Source organism: Eretmochelys imbricata, chromosome 6 (assembly GCF_965152235.1).
Source record: "Eretmochelys imbricata isolate rEreImb1 chromosome 6, rEreImb1.hap1, whole genome shotgun sequence".
Lineage (NCBI taxonomy): Eukaryota > Metazoa > Chordata > Testudines > Cheloniidae > Eretmochelys > Eretmochelys imbricata.
This window is the reverse complement of record NC_135577.1, coordinates 7,459,358-7,480,239: the sequence shown is the minus strand read 5'-3', so window position 1 is coordinate 7,480,239 and position 20,882 is coordinate 7,459,358. Positions and strand designations below refer to the sequence as shown.

Genomic DNA, 20,882 nt, shown 5'->3' with positions numbered 1-20,882 from the left:
GCACATTGATGGCACACCGTCTGTAGCCAAAGATATGAGTTTGTTCCATGCACTCTTCCAGTCCTTGAAATACGTCACGTCCCGTTGTGGTACCCTTCAGTGGCATTAAGTCTAGCAATTCTTCAGTTATATTCAAATTGCAATCCACACCTCTAATGAACACTGCACACTGTGCGGTATCTGATACATCTGTACTCTCCTCAAGAGCAACTGAAAATGTTTCAAAGTCTTTTGCCATTTGAATCAATTGTTTTTGCACATTATCTGCTAAATCCGTTATCCAGCAGGCAACTGTATTGGCAGACAAGGATATGCCTTCAAAAACTTTCTTCCTATCAGGACATAAAATTTCAGGGCTGGCCTTCATCAGACATTCTTTTACGAATAGGCCTTCTGTAAAAGGTCGCAACAATTTAGCTTATCACAAAACTTGCTCTTACTGAATCTTCGCTAGACTTGTTAATCCCCGAAAAGAAATTTCTTTGCTTGGCATATGCTGCTTTAAGTTGCTGAACGTTTTCCTCTCGGATTTTTCCAGTGAATGCATCATATTTTTCATGGTGCATTGTGTCCTAGTGCCGATGCACGCTATACTCCTTGAGAACAGCCATTGTTTGCTGGCAAATAAGGCATTGAATTTTATCTTTCACCTCTGTGAAAAAATATAAATTCTCCCATTTGTCTTGGGAAACTCTCTTTTCTTCCATGAGTGTTCTTTTTTCAATGAAGTCATTTCCAAGCAGTTTTAATAAAACATATACACTCAGTAATGCACCTCACTCAAAGGAGAAAACACGCACTTATTTAGATTTACTTCTGTTAAAGCCCCCGCCCCTGCCCTGGGCTGCGCCCCCACTCCACTCCTGCTCCGCCTCTTCCCACCCCTTCCCTGTCCCCATTTCAACCCCTTCCTCAAAGTTCCCACCCCAACTCTGCCCCCTCCCTGCCCCAATTCCAACCCCTTCCCCAAATCCCCACCTCTTCTCCCCCTCCTCCCCTGTGTGCATGGCTTCCCACTCCTCCCCGCTCCCTCCTGGAAACCGCTAAGCTGCCAAAAAGCTGTTTGGTGGCGGGAACTGCCTGGAGGTAAGTAGAGGAGCGGGGAGCAGCACACGGGGGGGCAGGGAGGGGTGGCGGGGAGCTTAGCAGCCACAGAAAATAACTCGCAGGGGGCGGGGGTGAGGGGAGTTTGGCGACCACAGGAAGTAACTTGGGAGGGGCGGGGAGCTTGGCGGGCCACAGGGAAGAGCTCCCAGGGCCGCATGTTTGAGACCCCTGAGCTATTCCATCCCCCTTCTTTCCATTCCACCTACCAACCCTCCTCCCCCGCCCCTCTTCAGGGACCCATCTCACCAGCACCTGTTACAGCAGGAAATACACCATCTTCTGCAATTAGGTGCTGTGGAACCAGTTCCAGTTCAGCTCAGGGGCCAGGGGCTTCTACTCACATTACTTCCTCGCTCCGAAGAAAACAGGTGGATGGAGGCCCATTCTGGACCTCGGCAAACTCAACAAGTTCATGAGAACACAGCGCTTCAAGATGGTAACCCTAGCAACCATAATTCCGGCACTGGAGAAAGGAGATTGGCTCTCGGCCCTCGAGTTACAGGACGCTTACTTTCACATCAGTATCCACCTGGTGCACAGAGATTCCTATGATTCGCTCTTGGCAACCTACACGATCAATACAAGGTAGTTCCCTTCAGCCTCTCTACGGCTCCAAGGGTTTTTTCCGAAGTACTGACCATGACAGCAGCACATCTTCGCAAGCAGGTTTCCCAAACTTGAGCCCTGCCCCTTCCTTTCCAGTGGTAAGTTTCAGGAAGTCCCAGGTAATGTTCAGTATCAGGTGACAAGACCACCTGACTCTAGTATCACAGAGTCCACGAGTCAGTAGCAGTATGGAGCATCTGCAGGAAGGCCAAGTCTTTTCGCAGTCCGTTCCATCGTCCTCACTGATGGGCCACCCGCCCTGTCTGGCTTTTCATTGTTGTACCAGAAGTGTTAGCAGGGGGCATCACCCAAAGTAGCATAGTCAAAATATAGAGACATAGAGACATAGTCAATATTCCTAACTTCAGATACAGAAATGATAAAGGCATGCGAACTGGATAATCACATTCAGTAAATTATAGCCTTTCGAATGTTATAAAGACCCATCTCGGTTAAAATAAAATAAAATACATCTCGGTTATATCATTCATATCATAAGTATATTTTCATAAATAATATGGAGTGAAACATCACAGGCCGATCTTACAAGAGGAGACTGGAAGAGGTTGGCTTGTTTAGCTTAGCAGAACAAAGGCTGAGGGGTATCTGACAGCTCTCTATAAATACATCAGGGGTTAACATTAGGGAGGGGGAAGAGCCACTGAAGCTGAAGGACAATATTGGCACAAGAACACATGGAGATAATCTGGCCATGAATAAATTTAGTCTGAAAAAGAGAAAGGTTCTAACCATCAAAGAAGCGAGGTTCTAGAACAGCCTCCCAATAGGAGGAATGGGGGCAAACACTCTGATTAGTATTAAGATACAGTTAGGTATGTTTATGAAAGGGATTATATGACAGGGTTGCCTTCAGGACTTGATGGCCCAGGAGGTCCCTTCCAGTCCAATGTCTTATGTTCTACAACTTTAGAGTTCACTTATCTTTTTGGTCCAAAAATAGCCTAAACCTCTCAACTTTCTGCACACTCTGCAAGGCCAATCAATTTTCAGGGAATTAGGGGGAAGTGTGTGAGGTCTGTGGGTTGATATTGCTACTTCCTGTTGGCACGAGCAGTTAGACAATATCTTGAATTTTGCAGGACGTTTCAATTAGGTGGAGAATCTGATGGAATGAGTCTCTGATGCAATTCTGTTTATTAACACAGAATATACACAAAGTCCTTTCCTCCTAAACAAAGTAGGGCTAAACAACAGGGGACAGTTTCTTTGATCACTATTCCAAGTCTGCCTTTCCAGCACTCTGTCTAAAAAGCTGTTTCTCTTGGCTTTCTCCCACCTCCATGCTATCGGTGCTTCTCTTGTTGTCTCCCAGTCCAGTCGCAGGGTCTAGCTGCCACATCAAGAGCCATGCAGGCTTGTCCATTTCAATGGACAAGACAATCCAGTTGGGACTGGGGGTTAGGGGAATAAGCAGCTGCCCAGGCCTTCTCGCCTCCCTGTTCCCCACCAGGAGCAGGCGAGGGAAGTCGCCCAAAGACTAGACTGCATGAAAACCCTGGGCAGGGTCTGGGCCATGTGGACACAAATACAAGGGCTAGGATTAATTGGGGAAGTGGTGTGTGTCTCTGGGACAGTGGGAGAAGCAGTCAGAAGCAAGCAGAAAGTCTGAAGGCAGCAGGGCCAGCGTTAGACTCGCTGGGGCCCAGAGCAGGAACTAAGGAGTGAGCCCCACCCCATCTGCATTACCTGCTCACACACTGGATTTCTGCAGTTTTTGAAGCCAAAGCCCGAGCCCCATGGGCGGCAGGTATCAAAGGCACAGGAAGGCTAAGTCTGCCCACACTGCCTGTGTGGCCCTGCCTGGCCCATTCAATTTTCACCCAGGCAGAGCCCTCCCCCTTCCCTTCCCCCCAAAGCCCCACTCCCAGACAGGCACCAGTGTGGAGCCCGGCCAGGGAGCCTGGGCAGCTGAGGGGAACCACGGTAGACCCTCCACTTGTCCGTGGTGCAGCGGGCCTGAGCAGGCCCTGGCCCATGTCCCTGCTCCCTGGCCATCCTGAGCAGGAGAAGGGAGCACGGCTCCCCACAGCTGCCTGCATGGCTCTCCCCAGCCTGGCTCCTCCCTGGGAGAGGGTCTCGGAGCTACAGCCTCACCATGGTAAGAGCTGGGCGGGCAGCTGTGAGGAGCTGTGGAGTCACAGACCCTCCTCCTGCCCTTGGTGGGGAGTCTGCGGGGCAGGGAGGAGGCCTGGAGCACCATGGGCAGGTAGAGGGTCCACCGTGGCTCTCCACAGCTGCCTGCCTGGCTCTTATCATGGCCAGGCTGTGGCTCTGAATCCATCCCACCCCGGCCGGAGTCAGGTTGGGGCGACCTGTGCAGGCAGCTGTGCGGAGCCTGGGTCCCTCCACCCACCTGGGATGGGCACTCAAGTGGCCGGCAGGGGTGGGGGTCCCAGGGCAGAAGGGTCGGGCTGGCCAGGGGCTAGCCTCACCAACACCCCGGGTCACCCAGCATCCATGCTGGGTCCTGCTGCCTGGGGCTGAAGCCTAAGCCCGAGCCCTGCTGTGTAGGGCCCAGGCAATTGCAGGAAACTAGGGGGCAGGGGGCGGTAGCCCGCTGGGAGCCCAGGATCCCAGAAAGCAGCTGCAGCGAAGCTGAGAGACCTGGCTCTCAGCTCCCCACACTGCCCCCTTAGATTGGTGGAAGCGCTCCTGGTGAGGACATGACCATTCAATCCAAGGATGGTAATGTGGACATCATCCACCGCAGGAATTAATGTGGTGCTGTAAGCTGATCTAACATAGGTTGACTTATCTTTGTAGTGTAGACATAGCGTAATTTGAATCATCAAAGGGCCTCCCAGCGAGAGGAGTCTCTCACATGAGGCAGTCACGTTCCACGGCTACAGCTCAGAAGCAGAGCCAACTTGTGATCTCCATGATATTGTTGTGGTTTAAACTTTATAACCCTGGTCTCTCTCTGGGTTCCTGAAGTGCAGCGGCTGCAGCATACTCACAAAGAAGATACTGTTGGCTGCCTGACCAGGCTAGAAAGCATGACAGAGCAATGTTCCCCCTGTGCATCGGGGTCTGTGCAAGCCCCAGGCACCGCTTACGACCCACTAAGTTCTATTCTGAGGTCTGAAGTGGTCCTCTGCCCGGGAAGTATAACTCCAAATCTAACCATGCATCCTTCCAAAAACGCTAGAAGGGGCAGAGTAATAAACCAATCGGGACTTTGAAGCCCAAGCTATATTACACAGCTATTCCACAACAAAAGTAAGAAACTGCTCAATATATATCATGTCTTCTAAACACCCTGTCCAGTCACCTTCAGGCTTTCCAAAAACCAGTCTCTTCAGGCAGGACATACATGAGACATACATGTGGCAGGACAGAAATAATACATGTCAAGGAAAATGGATTTGTTCCGATGGATTTAGCCATGATTTTCATAGAATAACATGGACTGTGCCAGACTGGATTCGTGCCGAGGTCTTTCTAGCCCAGTCTCCTGTCTCTGACAGTGCCCAGCATGGGATGCTGCAGAGGAAGGTGTAAGAACCCGCAGTAGCAGATGGGAGGCAGGAAGCAGGAAGTTTAATGTCTCTGTGTGTGTATATAAAGTCTGCTGCAGTTTCCACGGTATGCATCCGATGAAGTGAGCTGTAGCTCACGAAAGCTCATGCTCAAATAAATTGGTTAGTCTCTAAGGTGCCACAAGTACTCCTTTTCTTTTTGCGAATACAGACTAACACGGCTGTTACTCTGAAATCTCTCCCAAAGGTTTGTCTTATTTATGAAAAGTCTGATATTCCTGTTGTCCATAGAAAGGTCCCTCTTTGAATCTAGAGGGGAAAAGCATGGGCAACACAGGCCATGGGCCAGCACCATAGTCTGCTGGAATGCTATTAACCTTTAATCTCCGAGAATTCTTTCCTAAAAACAAGTATCAACCAAGCCATTGAGGGAGGAGGGAGGAAATAGGCTGAGGAACTTAGTCAATGGAAAAATAGAGATATAGGAAGGCTCAGCATGTGTATTAAATACTCAGGCATGGATGTACAAAGGGAGTTGGGGCAGCTAAGTGCCAATTTTAGGCTCCAATGCAACACAAAACATCCTCACCCCAATCCCCTGAATTCTGTAGGCACCCAAACTCACTCAGCACCTAAGTGTTTGCAGTAATGTTCCCTCAGTGCCTGTGTTGCTGCTCCACTCTAGGTGTCTGGACACCTACCTCCTGCCTAGAACTGGGTAGGAGAATGGACATAAGGAGGAAGGGTAGTGTGGATACCAGTCTAATAGGTCATACTGGCGGTAGAATGTCTGTGCCCAATTGGGTACAGAATGTGAGCGAGGCCAAACAGCAAAAATTAAGATGCTTGTACACTAATGCGAGGAGCCTAGGTAACAAAATGGAGGAACTAGAGCTATTGGTGCAGGAAATGAAACCAGATATTGTAGGGATAACAGAAACATGGTGGAATAGGAGTCATGATTGGAGTACAGGTATGGAAGGGTATGTGCTGTTTAGGAAAGACACAAAATAAAGGTAAAGGTGGTAGAGTAGCATTGTATATCAATGATGAGGTAGACTATAAAGAAATAAGAAGCGATGGAATGGATAAGACAGAGTCTGTCTGGCCAAAAATCACATTGGGGAAGAAAGCTACTACAGCCTCCCCTGGGATAGTGCTTGGGGTGTGCTATAGACCGCCGGGATCTAATTTGGATATGGATAGAACCCTCTTTAATGTTTTTAATGAAGTAAACACTAATGGAAATTGTGTGATCATGGGAGATTTTAACTTCCTAGATATAGCCTGGAGGACAAGTCCTAGTAATAATAATAAGGCTCAGATTTTCCTAGATGCGATAGCTGATGGATTCCTTTATCAAGTAGTTGCTGAACCGACTAGAGGGGATGCCATTTTACATTTGGTTTTGGTGAGTAGTGAGGACCTCATAGAAGAAATGGTTGTAGGGGATAATCTTGGTTCGAGTGATCATGAGCTAATTCAGTTCAAACTGAATGGAAGGAAAAACAAAAATAAATCTGCAACTAGGGTTTTTTATTTCAAAAGGGCTGACTTTCAAAAATTAAGGAAATTGGTTAGGGAAGTGGATTGGACTGAAGAATTTATGGATCTAAAGGCAGAGGAGGCCTGGGATTACTTTAAATCAAAGCTACAGAAGCTATCGGAAGCCTGCATCCCAAGAAAGGGGGAAAAAATTCATCGGCAGCAGTTGTAGACCAAGCTGGATGAGCAAGCATCTCAGAGAGGTGATTAAGAAAAAGCAGAAAGCATACAGGGAGTGGAAGATGGGAGGGATCAGCAAGGAAAGCTACCTTATTGAGGTCAGAATATGTAGGGATAAAGTAAGAAAGGCTAAAAGCCATGTAGAGTTGGACCTTGTAAAGGGAGTTAAAACCAATAGTAAAAGATTCTGTAGACATATAAATAGGAAGAAAACAAAGAAAGAAGAAGTGCGACCCCTAAACACTGAGGATGGAGTGGAGGTTAAGGATAATCTTGGCATGGCCCAATATCTAAACAAATACTTTGCTTCAGTTTTTAATTAGGCTAATGAGGAACTTAAAGATAATGGTAGGATGACAAATGGGAATGAGGATATGGAGGTAGATAACACATCCGAGATAGAAGCCAAACTCGAACAGCTTAATGGGATTAAATTGGGGGGCCCAGATAATCTTCATCCAAGAATATTAAAGGAACTGGCACATGAAATTGCAAGCCCATTAGCAAGAATTTTTACTGAATCTCTAAACTCAGGGGTTGTACCGTATGACTGGAGAATTGCTAACATAGTTCCTATTTTTAAGAAAGGGAAAAAAAGTGATCCGAGTAATTACAGGCCTGTTAGTTTGACATCTGTAGTATGCAAGGTCTTGGAAAAAAATTTGAAGGCAAAAGTAGTTAAGGACATTTAGGTCAATGGTAATTGGAATAAAATACAACATGGTTTTACAAAAGGTAGATCGTGCCAAACCAACCTGATCTCCTTCTTTGAGAAGGTAACAGATTTATTAGACAAAGGAAACGCAGTGGATCTAATTTACCTTGATTTCAGTAAGGCACTTGATACGGTTCCACATGGGGAATTATTAGTTAAATTGGAAAAGATGGGGATCAATATGGAAATTGAAAGGTGGATAAGGAATTTGTTAAAGGGGAGACTACAACGGGTCCTACTGAAAGGTGAACTGTCAGGCTCTAGAGAGGTTAGTAGTGGAGTTCCTCAAGCATTGGTTTTGGGACCAATCTTATTTAAACTTTTTATTACTGACCTCGGCACAAAAAGTGGGAGTGTGCTAATAAAGTTTGCAGATAACACAAAGCTGGGAGGTATTGCCAATACCGAGAAGGACTGGGATATCATACAGGAAGATCTGGATGACTTTGCAAACTGGAGTAATAGTAATAGGATGAAATTTAATAGTGAAAAGTGCAAGGTCATGCATTTAGGGATTAATAACAAGAATTTTAGTTATATGCTGGGGACGTATCAATTGGAAGTAACAGAGGAGGAGAAAGACCTTGGAGTATTGGTTGACCACAGGATGACTATGAGCCATGTCAAAGTCAGATTCAGGACTCACTGAATTTTGTCAGACCACTCTGTTTATTAGCAAAGCGCTTTGCTAATGCACCCAGATATGTGAGCCCCCTCCAAAAGCTCAAGCTAACTTATTTATACAGATAAGCCAAAGCCAATTTAACATAAGAGACAAAAGGAAGAGAAACTGACAAATATACATACATATCTTATTTGCGTACTAACCTTTACCAATCTCCTAGCTCAGTAGGAGCTCTAAGTTAATTAGTTTGAGGACCCATTGTCTCACACTCCTTAATGTTTCTCTTCCTGACAACTATATTTCAACAAACCCTTCAAGCAGCATTTCTTTAATGAGTTATATTTCAATATAATTCATTTTACTTTCACAGCCACCAATGTGATATGGCTGTGAAAAAAGCTAATGTGGTCTTGGGATGCATCAGGCGAGGTATTTCCAGTAGAGATAAGGAGGTGTTAGTACTGTTATACAAGGCACTGGTGAGACCTCACCTGGAATACTGTGTGCAGTTCTGGTCTCCCATGTTTAAGAAAAAAGAAAAGGAGTACTTGTGGCACCTTAGAGACTAACCAATTTATTTGAGCATAAGCTTTCGTGAGCTACAGTGAGCTGTAGCTCACAAAAGCTTATGCTCAAATAAATTGGTTAGTCTCTAAGGTGCCACAAGTACTCCTTTTCTTTTTGCGAATACAGACTAACACGGCTGTTACTCTGAAACCTGTCACGTTTAAGAAGGATGAATTCAAACTGGAACAGGTACAGAGAAGGGCTACTAGGATGATCCAAGGAATGGAAAACCTGTCGTATGAAAGGAGACTCAAAGAGCTTGGCTTATTTAGCCTAAACAAAAGAAGGCTGAGGGGAGATATGACTGCTCTTTATAAATATATCAGAGGGATAAATACCGGAGAGGGAGATGAATTATTTAAGCTCGGTACCATTGTGGACACAAGAACAAATGGATATAAACTGGCCATAAGGAAGTTTAGACTTGAAATTAGACGAAGGTTTCTAACCATCAGAGGAGTGAAGTTCTGGAACAGCCTTCCAAGGGAAGCAGTGGGGGCAAAACACATATCTGGCTTCAAGACTAAGCTTGATAAGTTTATGGAGGAAATGTCATGATGGGATAGCCTAATTTAGGCAATTAATTGATCTCTGACTATTGGCAGTAGATATGCCCAATGGCCTGGCATGGGATGTTAGATGGGGTGGGACCTGAGTTACTACAGAGAATTCTTTCCTGGGTGTCTGGCTGGTGAGTCTTGCCCACATGCTCAGGGTTTAGCTGATCGCCATATTTGGGGTCAGGAAGGAATTTTCCTCCAGGGCAGATTGGAAGAGGCCCTGGGGTTTTTTCGCCTTCCTCTGCAGCGTGGGAAACAGGTCACTTGCTGGAGGATTCTCTGCACCTTAAAGTCTTTAAACCACTATTTGAGGACTTCAATAGCTCAGAAATAGGATAGAGGTTTATTACAAGAATGGATGGGTGAGATCCTGTGGCCTGCGTTGTGCAGGAGGTCAGACTAGATGATCATAATGGTCCCTTCTGACCTTAAAGTCTATGAGTCTATTCATCCAGGCCCTATTTCCCAAATAGAGGAGCCTGAGGTCACCAGCTAAATTAAATGGAGACCCTTATATAAAGGACCAAGCAAGCTGCAATGACCAGGTGTCTGTTGCCATTTAGGAAATTCAGACACCCAGCAGGGGGGAGGAAGGAAATTTGAAGTATATGGGGGATGAGATGGAGCAGGGGAATCAGGATGGGAGCAGTGGTGTAGTCAAGCCAGAAGACACCTGACTGCACTCTGTTGCTATTACTCTGTGTCTCCGCCACCTAGCATCAGTTGTTATCTGGGGAAAGTGCCTGAACACTGCGGCCACTCAGTGCCTGGCCCACAGTTGGCACCATCTGCAGCCCCCTTGTGGCTTCATGCTTATTTTAGTTAGTGGTGCAGCAGGTGTAGGGAAGCTCAGACGCTCCCAGAGGCAGGACCGAATTAACCTTTTGTAGATCCCCATGTAGTCATCATGGGCCCCTTCTGAGTGTGGGCCTCGTGTGGCGGCACCATAGTATACCCAGGACTGAATCTCAGAGACATTTTTCATTTTTGAAGGAACAAAATATGGACACGGTGTAGAATTAAGCATGTGGGTTTATTACGCACAGCGCTGGCAGAGTGTCACCTTGCTTATTAAGCTCAGAGACACGAAAGCTCATGCTCAAATAAATTGGTTAGTCTCTAAGGTGCCACAAGTACGCCTTTTCTTTTTGCAAATACAGACTAACAGGGCTGTTACTCTGAAACCTGCCAAACAATTGATTACAATAGATTATATGGATTTTCCACGGGTGGAGGGAAATGACGGGGTAGGCAGTCCCAAACCCCTGGATAGGTTTAGCAGCAAGACAAGATAAGCACAGTAGCCAATGGTCAAAAGGTTACATAATGTCTCCGCCCATGGTTTCAGGTTAACACACGACACTTAATTAGTACACAGGTGTTTTCCTTTAAACAATGTATAGAGTGTGTTAGTATAAAATATATATGTTGAATTCTGATTTGGGATCCATAGGAATGAAGTAGCTCCCCGATTGTCTGACAGATACACACCTAGGAGCTAAAGCAAAAGGACAAATGAAAAGTATATAGCAATAAAGATTGTCTTTTAGTTGTTCATTTGTGTTTCCAAGGGTATGTTTACACTACGAAATTAGGTCGAATTTATAGAAGTCGTTTTTTTCGAAATCGTTTTTATATATTCGAGTGTGTGTGTCCCCAAAGAAAATGCTCTAAGTGCGTTAAGTGCATTAACTCGGCGGAGTGCTTCCACCGTACCGAGGCTAGCGTCGACTGCCGGAGTGTTGCACTGTGGGTGGCTATCCCACAGTTCCCGCAGTCTCCGCTGCCCATTGGAATTCTGGGTTGAGATCCCAATGCCTGATGGGGCTAAAACATTGTCACAGGTGGTTATTGGGTACATATCGTCAGGCCCCCGTTCCCTCCCTCCCTCCGTGAAAGCAGCAGCAGACAATCGTTTCATGCCTTTTTTCCTGAGTTACCTGTGCAGACGCCATACCACGGCAAGCATGGAGCCCGCTCAGCTCACGGTCACTGTATGTCTCCTGGGTGCTGGCAGATGCGGTACTGCATTGCTACACAGCAGTAGCAACCCATTGCCTTGTGGCAGCAGATGGTACAATAGGACTGGTAGCTGTCATCGTCATGTCCGAGGTGCTCCTGGCCACGTCGGCCACAAGCGCCTGGGCAGACATGGATGCAGGGACTACATTACAAGTGACTTGACCAGGTCATTCTCTTTAGTCCTGCAGTCAGTCCTATTGAACCATCTTATGGTGAGCAGGCAGGTGATACGGATGGCTAGCAATCCTATTATACCATCTTCTGCCGAGCAACCATGAGATGTGGATGGCTTGCAGTCCTTCTGCACCATCTGCTGCCAGCCAAAGATGTAAAAGATAGATGGAGTGGATCAAAACAAGAAATAGACCAGATTTGTTTTGTACTCATTTGCTCCCCCCCCCCCCCCGCCCATCTAGGGGACTCATTCCTCTAGGTCACACTGCAGTCACTCACAGGGAAGGTGCAGCGAGATAAATCTAGCCATGTATCAATCAGAGGCCAGACCAACCTGCTTGTGCCAATAAGAACAATTACTTAGGTGCACCATTTCTTATTGGAACCCACCATGAAGTCCTGCCTGAAATACTCCTTGATGTAAAGCCACCCCCTTTGTTGATTTTAATTCCCTGTAAGCCAACCCTGTAAGCCATGTCATCAGTCGCCCCTCCCTCCGTCAGAGCAACGGCAAACAATCGTTCCGCACCTTTTTTCTGTGCGGACGCCATACCAAGGCAAGCATGGAGGCCGCTCAGCTCACTTTGGCAATTAGGAGCACATTAAACACCACACGCATTATCCAGCAGTATATGCAGCACCAGAACCTGGCAGAGCGATACTGGGCGAGGAGGCGACGTCAGCGTGGTCACGAGAGTGATCAGGACATGGACACAGATTTCTCTGAAAGCATGGGCCCTGCCAATGCATGCATCATGGTGCTAATGGGGCAGGTTCATGCGGTGGAACGCCGATTCTGGGCTCGGGAAACAAGCACAGATTGGTGGGACCGCATAGTGTTGCAGGTCTGGGACAATTCCCAGTAGCTGCGAAACTTTCGCATGCGTAAGGGCACTTTCATGGAACTTTGTGACTTGCTTTCTCCTGCCCTGAAGCGCATGAATACTAAGATGAGAGCAGCCCTCACAGTTGAGAAGCAAGTGGCGATAGCCCTGTGGAGGCTTGCAACGCCAGACAGCTACCAGTCAGTCGGGAATCAATTTGGAGTGGGCAAATCTACTGTGGGGGCTGCTGTGATGCAAGTAGCCCATGCAATCAAAGATCTGCTGATATCAAGGGTAGTGACCCTGGGAAATGTGCAGGTCATAGCGGATGGCTTTGCTGCAATGGGATTCCCAAACTGTGGTGGGGCCATAGACGGAACCCATATCCCTATCTTGGCACCTGAGCACCAAGCCAGCGAGTACATAAACCACAAGGGGTACTTTTCAATAGTGCTGCAAGCTCTGGTGGATCACAAGGGACGTTTCACCAACATCAACGTGGGATGGCCGGGAAAGGTACATGACGCTCACATCTTCAGGAACTCTGGTCTGTTTCAAAAGCTGCAGGAAGGGACTTTCTTCCCAGACCAGAAAATAACCGTTGGGGATGTTGAAATGCCTATAGTTATCCTTGGGGACCCAGCCTACCCCTTAATGCCATGGCTCATGAAGCCGTACACAGGCAGCCTGGACAGTAGTCAGGAGCTGTTCAGCTACAGGCTGAGCAAGTGCAGAATGGTGGTAGACTGTGCATTTGGACGTTTAAAAGCGATTAGACCTCAGCGAAACCAATATTCCCACTGTTATTACTGCTTGCTGTGCGTTCCACAATATCTGTGAGAGTAAGGGGGAGATGTTTATGGCGCGGTGGGAGGTTGAGGCAAATCGCCTGGCTGCTGGTTACGCGCAGCCAGACACCAGGGCGGTTAGAAGAGCACAGGAGAGTGCGGTACGCATCAGAGAAGCTTTGAAAACCAGTTTCATGACTGGCCAGGCTACGGTGTGAAAGTTCTGTTTGTTTCTCGATGAAACCCCCTGCCCCTTGGTTCACTCTACATCCCTGTAAGCTAACCACGCTCCCCTCTTCCCTTTGATCACCGCTTACAGAGGCAATAAAGTCATTGTTGCTTCACATTCATGCATTCTTTATTCATTCATCACACAAATAGGGGGATGACTACCAAGGTAGCCCAGGAGGGGTGGTGGAGGAGGGAAGGAAAAGGCCACACAGCACTTTAAAAGTTTACAACTTTAAAATTTATTGAATGCCAGCCTTCTGTTGCTTGGGCAATCCTCTGTGGTGGAGTGGCTGGTTGGCCGGAGGCCCCCCCCACCATGTTCTTGGGCGTCTGGGTGTGGAGGCTATGGAACTTGGGGAGGAGGGCGGTTGGTTACACAGGGGCTGTAGCGGCGGTCTGTGCTCCAGCTGCCTTTGCTGCAGCCATACACTGGAGCATATTGGTTTGATCCTCCAGCAGCCTCAGCATTGAATCCTGCCTCCTCTCATCACGCTGCCGCCACATTTGAGCTTCAGCCCTCTCTTCAGCCCACCACTTACTCTCTTCAGCCCGCCACCTCTCCTCCCGGTCATTTTGTGCTTTCCTGCACTCTGACATTGTTTGCCTCCACGCATTCGTCTGTGCTCTGTCAGTGTGGGAGGACAGCATGAGGTCAGAGAACATTTCATCACGAGTGCGTTTTTTTCTCTTTCTAATCTTCACTAGCCTCTGGGAAGGAGAAGATCCTGTGATCCTTGAAACACATGCAGCTGGTGGATAAAAAAAAAAGGGACAGCGGTTTTTAAAAAGACACATTTTATAAAACAGTGGCTACACTCTTTCAGGGTAAACCTTGCTGTTAACATTACATACATAGCACAAGTGCTTTCGTTCCAAGGTCGCATTTTGCCTCCCCCCACCACGTGGCTACCCCCTCACCCCTCACCCCTCCCCGTGACTAACAGCGGGGAACATTTCTGTTCAGCCAAAGGCAAACAGCCCAGCAGGAACGGGCACCTCTGGGCGTCCCCTGAAGAAAAGCACCCTATTTCAACCAGGTGACCATGAATGATATCTCACTCTCCTGAGGATAACACAGAGAGATAAAGAACGGATGTTGTTTGAATGCCAGCAAACATACACTGCAATGCTTTGTTCTACAATGATTTCCGAGTACGTGCTACTGGCCTGGAGTGGTAAAGTGTCCTACCTTGGAAGACGCAATAAGGCTGCCCTCCCCAGAAACCTTTTGAAAAGGCTTTGGGAGTACATCCAGGAGAGCCGCGAATGCCAGGGCAAATTAATCCTTTCACATGTTTGCTTTTAAACCATGTATAGTATTTTAAAAGGTACACTCACCGGAGGTCCCTTCTCCGCCTGCCGGGTCCAGGAGGCAGCCTTGGGTGGGTTCGGGGGGTACTGGCTCCAGGTCCAGGGTGAGAAACAGTTCCTGGCTGTCAGGAAAACCGGTTTCTCTGCTTGCTTGCTGTGAGCTATCTACAACCTCCTCCTCCTCATCATCTTCTTCGTCCCCAAAACCTGCTTCCGTGTTGCCTCCATCTCCATTGAAGGAGTCAAACAACACGGCTGGGGTAGTGGTGGCTGAACCCCCTAAAATGGCATGCAGCTCATCATAGAAGCGGCATGCTTGGGGCTCTGACCCAGAGCGGCCGTTCGCCTCTCTGGTTTTCTGGTAGGCTTGCCTCAGCTCCTTAAGTTTCACGCGGCACTGCTTCGGGTCCCTGTTATGGCCTCTGTCCTTCATGCCCTGGGAGATTTTGACAAAGGTTTTGGCATTTCGAAAACTGGAACAGAGTTCTGATAGCACGGATTCCTCTCCCCATACAGCGATCAGATCCCGTACCTCCCGTTCAGTCCATGCTGGAGCTCTTTTGCGATTCTGGGACTCCATCATGGTCACCTCTGCTGATGAGCTCTGCATGGTCACCTGCAGCTTGCCACGCTGGCCAAACAGGAAATGAGATTCAAAAGTTCGCGGTTCTTTTCCTGTCTACCTGGCCAGTGCATCTGAGTTGGGAGTGCTGTCCAGAGCAGTCACAATGGAGCACTCTGGGATAGCTCCCGGAGGCCAATACCGTCGAATTGTGTCCACAGTACCCCAAATTCGACCCGGCAAGGCCGATTTAAGCGCTAATCCACTTGTCAGGGGTGGAGTAAGGAAATCGATTTTAAGAGCCCTTTAAGTCGATAAAAAGGGCTTCATCATGTGGACGGGTGCAGGTTTACATCGATTTAACGCTGCTAAATTCGACCTAAAGTCCTCGTGTAGACCAGGGCTAAGGCAGGCACTGGCAATGGCTTGGAGGAGAGGTGCACATCTGTGAGAGGGAGGATATCGTATCTCATACTGACGTGTTTGAACCTCTTCCATAAACTCAAGGCTGGTGTGTAGGAAGGCACCTATTCTACAGAAGAAACAGGGCCCCTTTCATTCCTTAGGTCTGTTTGCAACTGAGATAAAGCCCCCAATTATAATTTCCACCTGGCTTCTTGCTGACCAAGCTTATCTTAGCAAAAAACAAAGTTGTCTTTTGTTTGTTCTGCTTCTTAGCTGATATTGTTCACTATTTGCTCGGCCTCTCTTGTCTTGACCAAACTCTGGATTTTGGGCCTGTAAAAAGAGCTGACACAGTCTATATATCAGGCTGTAACATAAACAGCATATGGATTTTAGCCCTTCAATTTTGATCACACACCTCTGCTTAACTATATGTTTTGCCATACCCAGCTTCCTCAGCCCTCAGTTTTTCTCATTGAGCTGTACCCATGTGGGTTTACCAGTGTCCACAGTGAGCAGAACTTTCATAAGGACCAGGGAAACTCCCCACAGATTTATCTCCTTCCTCATTCAGACATTGTATAGCCATGTCTCCAGTACCACCCTATTTCACCAGTCACTGTGTGTGATCCTGGCCTCAGCTCAATAAAGTTCCACAGCCAACAGATACCCGATCAATTCTGACAAATTCCTCCCCCAGCACCCATCCTGCCACTTGCAAACATCATTTCTCCAACCCTGGCTCAGTGAGCACTTAGCCCCTGGGAACCTGCAGCCTTCTTTTTCTCTCTGCTCCCATCTATGTGCTATTCCACTACCTGGTCACCACCACCTCTCCCCAGGCTTGTTTCCCTTCTACCTTGGACGTGCTCCCCAGACAGCTGGTCCTATTCTCCCCCTGCAAACCTGATCTGCTCCTGCTTTCCCTGCTCCCCTTGACATTCCTTTCCTACTGGTGACCTCTGTTCCTTGAGGTTAACTTCAGTTTCTTTATCTGCTCCGAGCTTAATGGCCCCCCAGTAGTCACAGAGCCACCTGCAGCTTCTCTGGCTACAGTGACAGGGCCAATTGCCAGAGGCCTTAGACAGAGCCTTAGACAGCTGCACCTACTAGCTGCGGGAGGGGTGGCAATTCCAAGGCTGAGCATACTTGAACGTTGCAACAGCAGCACTAGGGACTCTCAATCTGCAGCGCTGGCCTTAGGCAGCTGTAGACTCTGCAGTTAGGTGCTTCCCTATTCCAGGCCAAGGCTTTAAGTACCTGAGATGCACATCACATGCAGAAAGGGCCCCCAATTCCTATGCACCCAACAGCTAACACATAGTAGTGAAGAAGGTTCAGCCTGCATGATTTCCGAGGCTGGGGTGCCAGGAGATTCCCCATCCCTGAGCAGCAGCTCTGCAACAAGCTCACACCACCCCCCTCCACTGTGGGATCGGTACCCTATGAAGACAGTGGAGTTACCCCATGTTTCCACCCAAAGCCTGCTGAAGTCAGTGGGAGTCTTTTCAATGTCTTTAATGGGCTGTGTATAGAAGCAAAGGAACTAATTCTAGACTCCAGGAGTACAGTGCATTCGAAAACTATGCTGTACTGGTTTACTGTTGTAAACAGGAGAGACTCACATGACCTAGTGAATAAGCAACATTTCCTGCAGCACTTACCTTTTTCTGAGAGGCCTCCCGCCCAATTACTAAACGTAAACCTGCTTCGCTTACAGCGTTTGAAACTATCAGGTGGTATGGTTACAAAAGCAAGGTACTTCTGCATTCAGTAGGAATTTTGGATGGGCATAGAATGCAGGACTGGTTCCTGCATGGTTACAGAACTGCAGTAAAGTGGAACAATTTTCAGTTTGTATGATTAGAGGATATCTGGATCCATATTGTAAGACTGTCCCACATAATGAGGAAAAGTTGAGGTGCCTTTGGTGTTCTTTTGTTCTACTCTTAGTTTCTGTGGGGAACTTGCCAATGCAATATTGACTGTCATCTTCTTTTTAAACAAACAAAACTAAAATAAAAAAGGGCAATGGTTGTTGAAAATAGCAATTCCAGTCCTAGTTAACATTGGGAAGATGCCAGCATTTGTTGCTCAATTTTATCCTACTTTTTCTTCAGTAAATTACAGTGGATCAATATTTGATTTGGGAGAAATGAAGTAACAGAGAGCGGCCCAAATGGAACTTGAGTGCTCCTGAACTTTAAGGGTGTTCAAATCTGGAAGGCAGGTGCGAGATTCCCTTTCTGGATATGAGATAAATCTGGAAAGGAAAAGCCAATTTCTGCTTCTATGTTTCAGAAGTAGAAATTGAGTCACATCCTCCTATGTGCCTGGTACTGTATCTAAAGCTGCCCAGGTCCTCTAGTAGAGCCTTCCCTCTCTTACTTATCATTTTAACTTCTCCTAGTGGGGTCCACATACCTCCTTTACTAGGCTTCAGATAGAGGCACATTCTCCATTCACTCCACCCAATTCCTTCTTTGGGAGCTGCCAGCCAAGGAAGTCTTCTGAGGGTGATGTCTGGGTCCAAGTCTTCTACTCCTTGTGCATACATGTGCCCCATTCACAGTACCACCCCCTTCTACCAGCCATCTCCCCATTCACAACAAGCAGATGCATCAGGTCTGTCACAAATATAAAGGGAAGGGTAAACACCTTTAAAATCCCTCCTGGCCAGAGGAAAAACCCTTTCACCTGCAAAGGGTTAAGAAGCTAGGATAACCTCACTGGCACCTGACCACAATGACCAATGAGGAGACAAGATACTTTCAAAGCTGGAGGGGGGAAGAAACAAAGGGTCTGTGTCTGTCTGTGTGATGTTTTTGCCGGGGACAGAACAGGAATGGAGTCTTAGAACTTAGTAAGTAATCTAGCTAGGTATGCGTTAGATTCTGTTTTCTTTAAATGTCTGAGAAAATAAGCTGGGCTGAATGGAATGTAGATTCCTGTTTTTGTGTCTTTTTGTAACTTAAGGTTTTGCCTATAAGGATTCTCTATGTTTTGAATCTAATTACCCTGTAAGGTATTTTCCATCCTGATTTTACAGAGGTTATTCTTTTACCTTTTCTTTAATTAAAATTCTTCTTTTAAGAAACTGAATGCTTTTTTCATTGCTCTTAAGATCCAATGGTTTGGGTCTTTGGTCACCTATGCAAATTGGTGAGGATTTTTATCAGCCCTTCCCCAGAAAAAGGGGGGTAAGATTTGGGAGGATTTTTGGGGGAAAGACGTTTCCAAACGAACTCTTTCCCAGTAACTGGTGTTAAACGTTTGGTGCTGGCAGCGAAAGTCCAAGGGCAAAAGGTAAAATAGTTTGTACCTTGGGGAAGTTTTAACCTAAGCTGGTAAAAGTAAGCTTAGGAGGTTTTCATGCAAGTCCCCATATCTGTACCCTAGAGTTCTGAGTGGGGAAGGAACCTTGACAAGGTCTCACCAGCCTTGGCATCTTCCCCCCTCCATCCCCTGTTGATAGCAGCCAAGGGAATGCTGGGAAATGTAGTTCCTTCCCTGCTCCAGGGCTGATGCTCCAGGCAGGAAGCTGGCCAAAGAACTACTCCATCCCTTCCATGAGGCCCCTTCTCTTCTCTGCTCCCATTCCAACCCCTTCCCTGAAATCCCCACCCCAACTCTGCCCCCTCCCTGCCTCCAGGGGGTGCAGGAGGCATGTGGGGTGTGGCGGGGGCTCAGGTAGGGAGTTGAGATGCAGGAGGTGTGCAGGGTGTGGCAGGGGGCTCAGGGCAGGGGTCAGGGGTCAGGAGGGGTGCGGGGGATGGCAGGGGGCTCAGGACAGTGGGTTCGGCTGCAGGGGGGAACCCGCAGCCCCCCTTCCTCCCCCCTGCATTTACCTAGAGCGGCTCCGGCCCAGGGTGCACTGGGGGCAGGTCAGGCTCCCTGTCTACCTGCCCTGCCCCCCCACCTTTGCTCGTTCCTTCCAGGCACCGCCCCTAGCAGCTCCCATTGGCCAGGAACGGGGAACCACGGCCAATGGGAGCTTCGGGGGAGGTACCTGGAGGAGAGGCCAGGGAAACACACAGACCCTGGTGCCCCCTCCCCCAGGTTCTGGCCGAGGGCTGCCCCCGGTGCATACCGGGCTAGAGCCGCTCTAGGTAAACGCTGCGGGGGGGCCACAGGGAGCTTGCGGGCCACAGAAAATAACCCCGCGGGCCACGAGTTTGAGACCCCTGAATTAAAGTGACCTGCTTAAAGCGGAAATAGGGCAGATTGTTTTGCAGGAGGGAGCCGTCCCTGTGTGCTCAGCACGGCCTGCCAGGGGCCTATCCCAATGCTTCCCACAAGGAAGGGAGAACAGGGTGGTTGGACAAGAATGGTGTAACAGTGTTTGTTGCTCCTGACAAACGGTGCTGCTCCCATGGGGCTTGTGATGAAAAGGAAATGAGCATGTTGATAAATTGGAGAATTGGTCTGAAAGCAACAAGATGAAATTCAATAAAGACAAGTGCAAAATACTTTCCTTAGGAAGAAAAAAATCAAACATACAAATACAGAATTGGGAATAACTGGTATGGTTATAGTGCTGCTGAGAAGGATCTGGGGGTTATATTGGATCATAACTTGAATATGAGCCAGCCATGTGATGCAGATGTCAAAAAGGCTAATATCGTTCTGGGGTGTATGAGTAGGAGTGTTGTACGTACAACATAGGATGTAATTGTCCCGCTCTGCTCAGCCCTGGTGAGCCCTCACCTGGAGTTCTGTGTCCAGTTTTGGGCACCGCACAAAGAAAGATGTTGACAAATTGGAAAGAGTCCAGGGGACAACAACAGAAACGATAAAAGGTTTAGAAAACCTGGCCTACGAGGAAAGTTTAAAAAAAAATAGACGTTTAATCTTGAGAAAATAGGCGAACTGGAGATCACTTCAGCTCCGACATGGACTCGGCCAGGTGAGCAATCATTCAAAACCCCACACAGGAGCTCTTCTGTAGTTCCAAAATGGTAACACCCTTTGCTCCGCACAAGGACACAGTCTTATCCAGTCCTTCCCTAAGGACTGGAGCCTTCTGTGGACCAGAGGTCCTGTCCATTTGCTGGATAAGAAAGGAGGCCTTGAGTCAGTTTAAACTCAGGCTATTTAACCAAAAGTCCTTTCTTTCTCGGTTGATCCTAGGAGAATCGAGTTTGAACCAGTATATGCCAG

The 20,882-nt window shown here is 47.7% G+C and overlaps 1 protein-coding gene across 1 annotated transcript in view; it reads left to right on the top strand.

The window, feature by feature from the left end:
• The window catches only part of LOC144267068 (uncharacterized), a 620,395-nt gene that overhangs the window by 366,491 nt on the left and 233,022 nt on the right, over positions 1-20,882 (top strand). The window lies entirely within an intron of this gene.